The sequence below is a fragment of the Pyxicephalus adspersus genome, chromosome 2 (assembly GCF_032062135.1).
Source record: "Pyxicephalus adspersus chromosome 2, UCB_Pads_2.0, whole genome shotgun sequence".
Taxonomy (NCBI): Eukaryota; Metazoa; Chordata; class Amphibia; order Anura; family Pyxicephalidae; genus Pyxicephalus; species Pyxicephalus adspersus.
In genome coordinates this window covers 64182154-64188845 of record NC_092859.1, presented here as the reverse complement: position 1 = coordinate 64188845, position 6692 = coordinate 64182154, and the positions used below count along the sequence as shown (strand labels likewise).

The 6692-nt window shown below is 42.3% G+C and overlaps 1 pseudogene; it reads right to left on the bottom strand.

The window, feature by feature from the left end:
• Positions 1 to 402: 402 nt before the first annotated feature.
• Positions 403 to 3467, bottom strand: LOC140322422 (glutamate receptor-interacting protein 2-like; annotated as a pseudogene).
• Between the last annotated feature and the right edge of the window lie 3225 nt (positions 3468 to 6692).

Below are 6692 nucleotides of genomic sequence, written 5' to 3'. Positions count from 1 at the left end.
CATTGTAAGGAGTTTTTCCCTATTAGAAAACATTGCAAAACAATCTCAAGGCTTCTAAATAATTTTCATGAAGATTAGACTGATTAGTTCAACATCCTAATTGGAAATCATGAAGCTGTAAATTTCAAACTTCCATTTATCAGGTCTAAGAAGGAAAAGGTGAACCTCTTGAATAATTTTCTATTACCTTTTTGTTTTCATTTTCACATTCATTATCACCTTTTTGTTTTTACGGTTTTCATTTCTATGACGGCAAGTTTGGCAACTAAATGTGATTTGAATACAGGAATCACAAGGGTGCAAGGGTCCATTTCACAAAAACAACAGTCCAAAGTGCATCATAGCTCACTCTTGTTGGCATTGTCGGTGTAATATGGAAAAAATGAAAAGAAATAAAAAGAGCTACAGATTTCCCTCTGATACATATTTCATTGGGCTTGTTTTGGATTCCACGCTAGTTTGGCGTTTGATGGCATCCTCCCGTGGACCCCCTGATGAAGAACTCGGACTGATGATAAGATCTAGCCTGTACCCAGCATCGGACATAAGAGGCATGGCCAGGCAACAGTCAAAATCTCTGGTGCTCATGTGGTTTACCTGCAGGATCTGATCGTAAGGCTGGAGACCACTCCTGTCTGCTGGACCACCAGGTCGGATCATGTTCACGTACACACCTTTCTCTACAAGGCCATCTAAGACGCTGAACCCAAAGTCATCTGTCTCCAAGTCCTTCATAACAGTCACCTTGAGTAACTCAGCGCTGGAGCAAACATCTTGCCCCTCATCTTTTATGATTTTTGGGTTTGGTTGAGCTTGCTGTCTTCTTTAGGGATGTTTCTAGAGTGGTGCAAACTTGCCCTCCGATGTAGGAATCGGCTACTCTGATTGGAGTTTTCATGTATCAGTTTGCTGCCATCCAGGCCCAAACTTTGTACACTGCCCGTCATGATGGATGCCTCAATTTCCCTCAAAAGCTCAGACTGTCCGCAGGTCTTCAGATCTTCCAAAGCCGCTCCAAAGACTCGCCAGAAGCTTTCGTCGTGCTCTGTCTCAAGGCCGTTGGGTTGGCTGGGGTATCGGGCTGGCTTGTCCCACTCCTCCTCATTGAAGCTTCCATCCAAGAACGGTTAGCTTTTTCTGTGCTCCACGGGTGGCGTGTTCATCCTCTGCCGACTGGCTCTCCACTCGTGTGGGTACAGAGAGAGGCCTACAGCCTGATGAATGAAGTTCCCCTGACTGCTATATCCTGTTCCAATGGCGGAGCCATCCCATGACTCGAGGTCTGGCTTTCTGAGAGTCCATCAAGTCTTCTTTCTTCATTCACTTCATCTGAGAGCTTTTGTGAGTGAGGTCGTTCTGCCTGCTTCTTTATTTTTATCTAGGGTCACCGTCTCTCCCGCCATCTATATCAAGTTAATCGCTTCGCTTAATGGCTTCCCCTTCAGACTGACATTGTTAATGGCTAGAATGGGGTCCCCAATATGGATGGCTCCAGTAGTCTCAGCCAGCCCTCTTTTGGTGAAACCTGAAATGACAATGGGATCAAATGGCTCTTCAGTCCCCAAGATTGTGATTCCCAGAGGCCCCCAATATCTCTTTAGCTCTTCCGTGTAGATAATGGCCTGGTTGTCTCTTGCTCATCAGAGTTGTGTTCGTCCTTGCGTATCCTCAGTTTGACTGAGTTTGACCATCGAACAGTTAACAAGACGGGTGTTGTCGATGGCCAACAGCTTTATACCTAGCTCCAAGGTGCCGGTCCTGTGTGCTTCACTGCCCTTCTTAATGTCAGAAATTATTAGAGGTTTTTCTGGTTTTCTGCTCGAGCTGATTGTGATGCCCAGCTCTACTCCTCTCTTCTTCGGCAGCTTGACATGAAACGTACAAACGCTCGGAAATATGGACTCTGCAACATTGTATTTAATCTCTAGCACAATCTTATTGTACAAAGCTGAATCTGGAAGCTGGAAAGAGGTAAAAACCTCCTCCAGTGTCCCATCTTCTGTTAATATCCCATTGATTGAGAGCAATCTATCCCCAACTTGCAGGAGCCCTCACCTTTCGCCTGGGCTGTCTGGCTCAACGAATCCTAACAATGACAGCGCCTCTGTTGCAAATATCCCACCCTGAAGCTGGATTCCAAAGCTGTTTAAAGGGTCTGATCGTAGGATTATTTCTGTGGTTTCCGTATGTATGATCTGACCGCCACGATCCCCCTGTACTAGAAAAAAGGGACAAGGAACTCTTGTGGTCCTTTCTCCTAGTCATAGTTGTCCTAGGACTCATCTGGTGTGCAGTGCAGGGTAAGGTGTTAGAATTTTGACTTCTACTAAATCCAGGAGTGCCCGCCGATGACGAAGAGGAGAAATTAGTGGCAACTAATGACTTGCAGTGGTCTTGATTGGAAGGCAGATTCCAAGTGGGGGTTTTGCAGTGCCCAGGGAGGTTGGTATGGCAGTAGTTTACGCAGGGGACCCAGCAGTGGTGGTGCTCACTTTTCTGTACCTTAACGGTCTCTGGTGGCCGAAGAGAAAGCTGACTTTGATGGACTGGCAGGATCTCCAGCTTCATGTTCTCTGTGGTGCTGGCCAGGAGCTGCGTGGCTTCCATCACCGTGCAATGCTCTGTACTGGTGCCATCGATGGACAGAATCTGATCTCCAGGGTGCAGCACTCCACACCTGTCCACCACGCTGGCTAACTTAACCTTGTCAATGATTATCACCTGCTTGGTCTGATAAGTGCTTGTGCTCAGGGAATGGCCCAGTGTGGAGCCTGGAGTTTTAGCAATTTCCACCAGTAGAGGTCCTGACGCATTTGTCACAGTGTCCATAGGGGGGACATCATATTCGATTTGGAAGACGACCTTCCTGGCTGCACTGCCGGAGGATAGCAGGGGCGTTGGAGAGGGGGACATTGTGGAGGGAGATTCCATCCACGCACAGGATGCAGTCACCAATTTTCAAAGTACCTTCCCTATCTGCTGGTCCTCCCGGCCTCACGTAGGTTATGACCAAAGGCCTGGACTTGTGCCAGTAGTCTTGTGCCCCTCCTCTCATTACGAAGCCCAAGCTGTTGCCCTCTTAGCAGAGTGTGATTTCCAGCGTCTTTGGGATGATGGCCGCAGTGTTATCTGGAGTGGTTGGGGGTAAATCGTACTTCACCTGCAGAACCACTCTCTCCTCTACGTTCTTCAGCAAACTGATGATCTCTTCATGGCGGAGTTTTGTAAAGTTGATTTTATTCACTGACTATTTATTTGTCAATATTTAGCTGTTCACTCTTTGCTGCCAGGCTTTCCGGCCTCAGATTGGATTCCCTAAGTTTGCCATCTTTGTCCGTGTCCCCTGAAATGGTCAGGCCCAGTGTGCTTCCTTCTTTCTTGATGAGCTCCACAATTGTGACTCCCCTGTACTCCTGTGGAATACTTTGACGCTGGGCACCAAAGTCACACCTTCTCACTTCCTTCATGTAGGAAAATTTTAAAATGTAAGGTTTCCTCCTACTTTGTGTCTCATGGCCAATAGGAGTGGAATTGCCGCAGCTTAAACTGAAAGACTTGACAAAGGTTTAAAAAACTTCCCTACTTGTTTTTATCTTTTGCAGTTTATTCTTAAGGATTGTTTGTTTAAAGTATATATAATGACAACCAGAAATTATTTTGATCGAGCAATTTCTATAATAAACAACAAACTCAAAGCATTCTGAAATTGAAAGGACAACAAAAATGCATGAAGATGTTTATGTCCTTTGGACAATAGAACATAGGAAGTGGAAGCCTGGTACTTTTAGTTCTAATACCGTGTTTCCCCGATTTTAAGACATCCCCATTAAATAAGCCACCCCCGATTTTTGAAAAACAAATTAAAATAAGACACTCACCCGTGAATAAGACATCCCCCTATATTTGATCCTGTGTGTGTCTCCTTGATGCTGGCTGCAGCACGTGTCTGCTCCTGGCTGCAGTGCAGAGTGAAACTGAAAGTAACAAGCCGGCATTCTGCACCAGGAAGCAAGCTGCTGATCCCTGCCCTAACAGAGATCCCTACACTTCATTACCAGTAAGTGAACAGAAGGGGACAATCAATGGCATAGAGTGATCAGAAGGGGACAGTCATTGCATAGAGTGATCAGAAGGGGACAATCATTGCACAGAGTGATCAGAAGGGGACAGTCAATGGCATAGAGTGATCAGAAGGGGAATATGAACAGCACATGAGTGATCAGAAGGGGACAATCAATGGAACATGAGTGATCATGAGTGACTTTCAACAATAAATGTGTACTGTAGTCTTCTTCATGGAAAAATAAGACATCCCCTGAAAATATGACCTAGGGCATATTTTGGCATTTCAAAAAATATAAGACAGTGCCTTATAATCGGGGAAACAGGGTATACCCTTTCACAAATCTACTGGTGTTTTGCAACTAAAACCAAAAAAATCATATAATGCATAGTGGCTGCATTTATTTTCCTTTTTCAGGCAATCATTGTTTTTCAGCAAGTACAGAAAATACCTCTTATTCTTTCAAGCAGTACAAATTATTTGTCTCCACTAGTCCCATCAATCCACCAGGTAAACAATGGCAGACATTTTTTAAGTCAAGCCTTGGTGACAACCATAGCTGCCTCCAGAGATACAATGGGGAAATATGTGTAACACACAAAAGTAAGCTACAATATATTACATTTGTTTAGATATGCTTTAGATTTTTATTATGGTTATTAGCGTGTTTAGGAATGCATTGCGGTGTTTCGTGTTTTAAAGGGTTTTACAATGCATTCTCCGTATGCATTTCTAAAGCTTTCTGTGCACCTGTATTCATCTATACATGCTCATGTTCATTCAATGGAAGGCTGAAAACAGCAAGTTAGGTGCTGCAAGCACAGGCTAATGGGATTTTAAATATTTACATATTCAAGTAATACCAAGTAAATGTTTAAAATATAATCTAATCAAGTTTTAAAATAATCTGTTCATGTATTTGCGGAAATTGTGGTGTAATTCATCCCTAAATTTCATGAACTGAAAAGAAAGCTCATAAAAATGTATTCTGACACATCACTGACTGCAACCTGACTTAAGAGTCTCTGTGATCTTTGAGGATGAATTACTTCACAGAATTTGTAGCTGTAAAGGTCAGTGAGGGTTTGTTTAAATGTTAATTAACTGCTTCTAAAAATATATGGATAGTCTGGCCAGACTTTACTTTTTTTTTTTTTAAGACAGATATATGAATGTTTTGAATGTTCATTATAACAGCCCCCAGGTAATCCTTAATGCCATGATTCTCACCCAAGCATTGCAATGTGGGGTGGGATTGAGCCATTAATGGCCACTTTTAGACTTTGATCGCTCACCGAAGCTTCTGTGTATAAAAAGCAACTTGGGGAGAAGATTACAAAAACATACAGTAAAAGCATGTCTTTCAATAAAGAAAGCCCTGACTGATACAAGTAATTTATTTTATGATGCTCCCAACAGAATGAAAGATAAGATTTTTCTTTTTTTTTTGCCCGTCAGCCAAAATAGCAAAATATTTTAATACACATGTCATAATTTCTGTTATACCTCAAGGAATTCTGTATAATTTCCATACAAAGACAAAAACATCCAACATTCAAGGTTTCATAAAACTAATACCATAAAAAAGGATTACTGTAATGCAGAACTTTCACTTTGCTTAATACAAGGCATTATTTCAAATTATATTTTAATATCATCTTTTGAGTCTGCTGAGAACATGCAAAGCCAGCCAAGACAAAAAAAAACTGAATTTTAGCTTCATAGAGAAAGAATTATGGGTTGCTTGTTGCCTAAGCAGGAAAGAAATACAGTTCTATTTTATTATTAAAAAAGACATTGCTTGAATTTTTCAGCAGTGTCAGAGAGTTTTTTTTTATGTGTATTGTGTATGAACTTGTATTTTTCTTTTGTTAATAATGAACAACACATGATATTAGAAAAATGTTTGACATTTCCATTGTTTAGGTTCACCATAAAAAGGTGTAAAAATCTATTACACACTGGTTTAAAGCCTTTTTTTAATTTTTTTTTCTTCCACAATGACAAAGGAGTCTTTCCTGACCTTTCAGAATGTCAGCATACCACTGGTATGCCTTTTCCACGCTCACTCTCGGGACCTAACTAGATAAATTCAAGGCGCTCCATACCCTAGTGTTTTTTCCTCCTGTGTAGTCTTAGCACTTGTGTGGCCACCTACCTGGCTGGAGTAAATCTCTGGCTCTCCACCGTCCATATTGGTGAAGTCCTCCCTCACCTAAAGGTCACCTGGAGGTGAGCCCTGCTGCTGGTCCCTCAGGGCATGGAATGGTGCTTGATAAATTACAAATCTACACACAAACACTCCATTTGTGACTCAGAGGTATAGAAGTATCTCCATTTGTTTGTATTATAACATCAATCCTGGAAAAAGCCTAATAGGTATGCTGGTTAGACACTTTAGGGGTAACAGCTCATAGCACAACCTCTTCCTGTGCTGTGGCTATTGAATTGTTATAGGACATCTATTGTGTGAGCAGGAGACTAAAGGTGCGTACACACTTCCAATTTTTATCGTTCAAAACGAACGACGAACGATCGATTGGGCAAAAATCGTTCGTAAAAAAAAGTAACCAACGACGCCGACGAACGAGGAAAGTCGTTGGAAACGAACGACCGGACCGGCGGATCG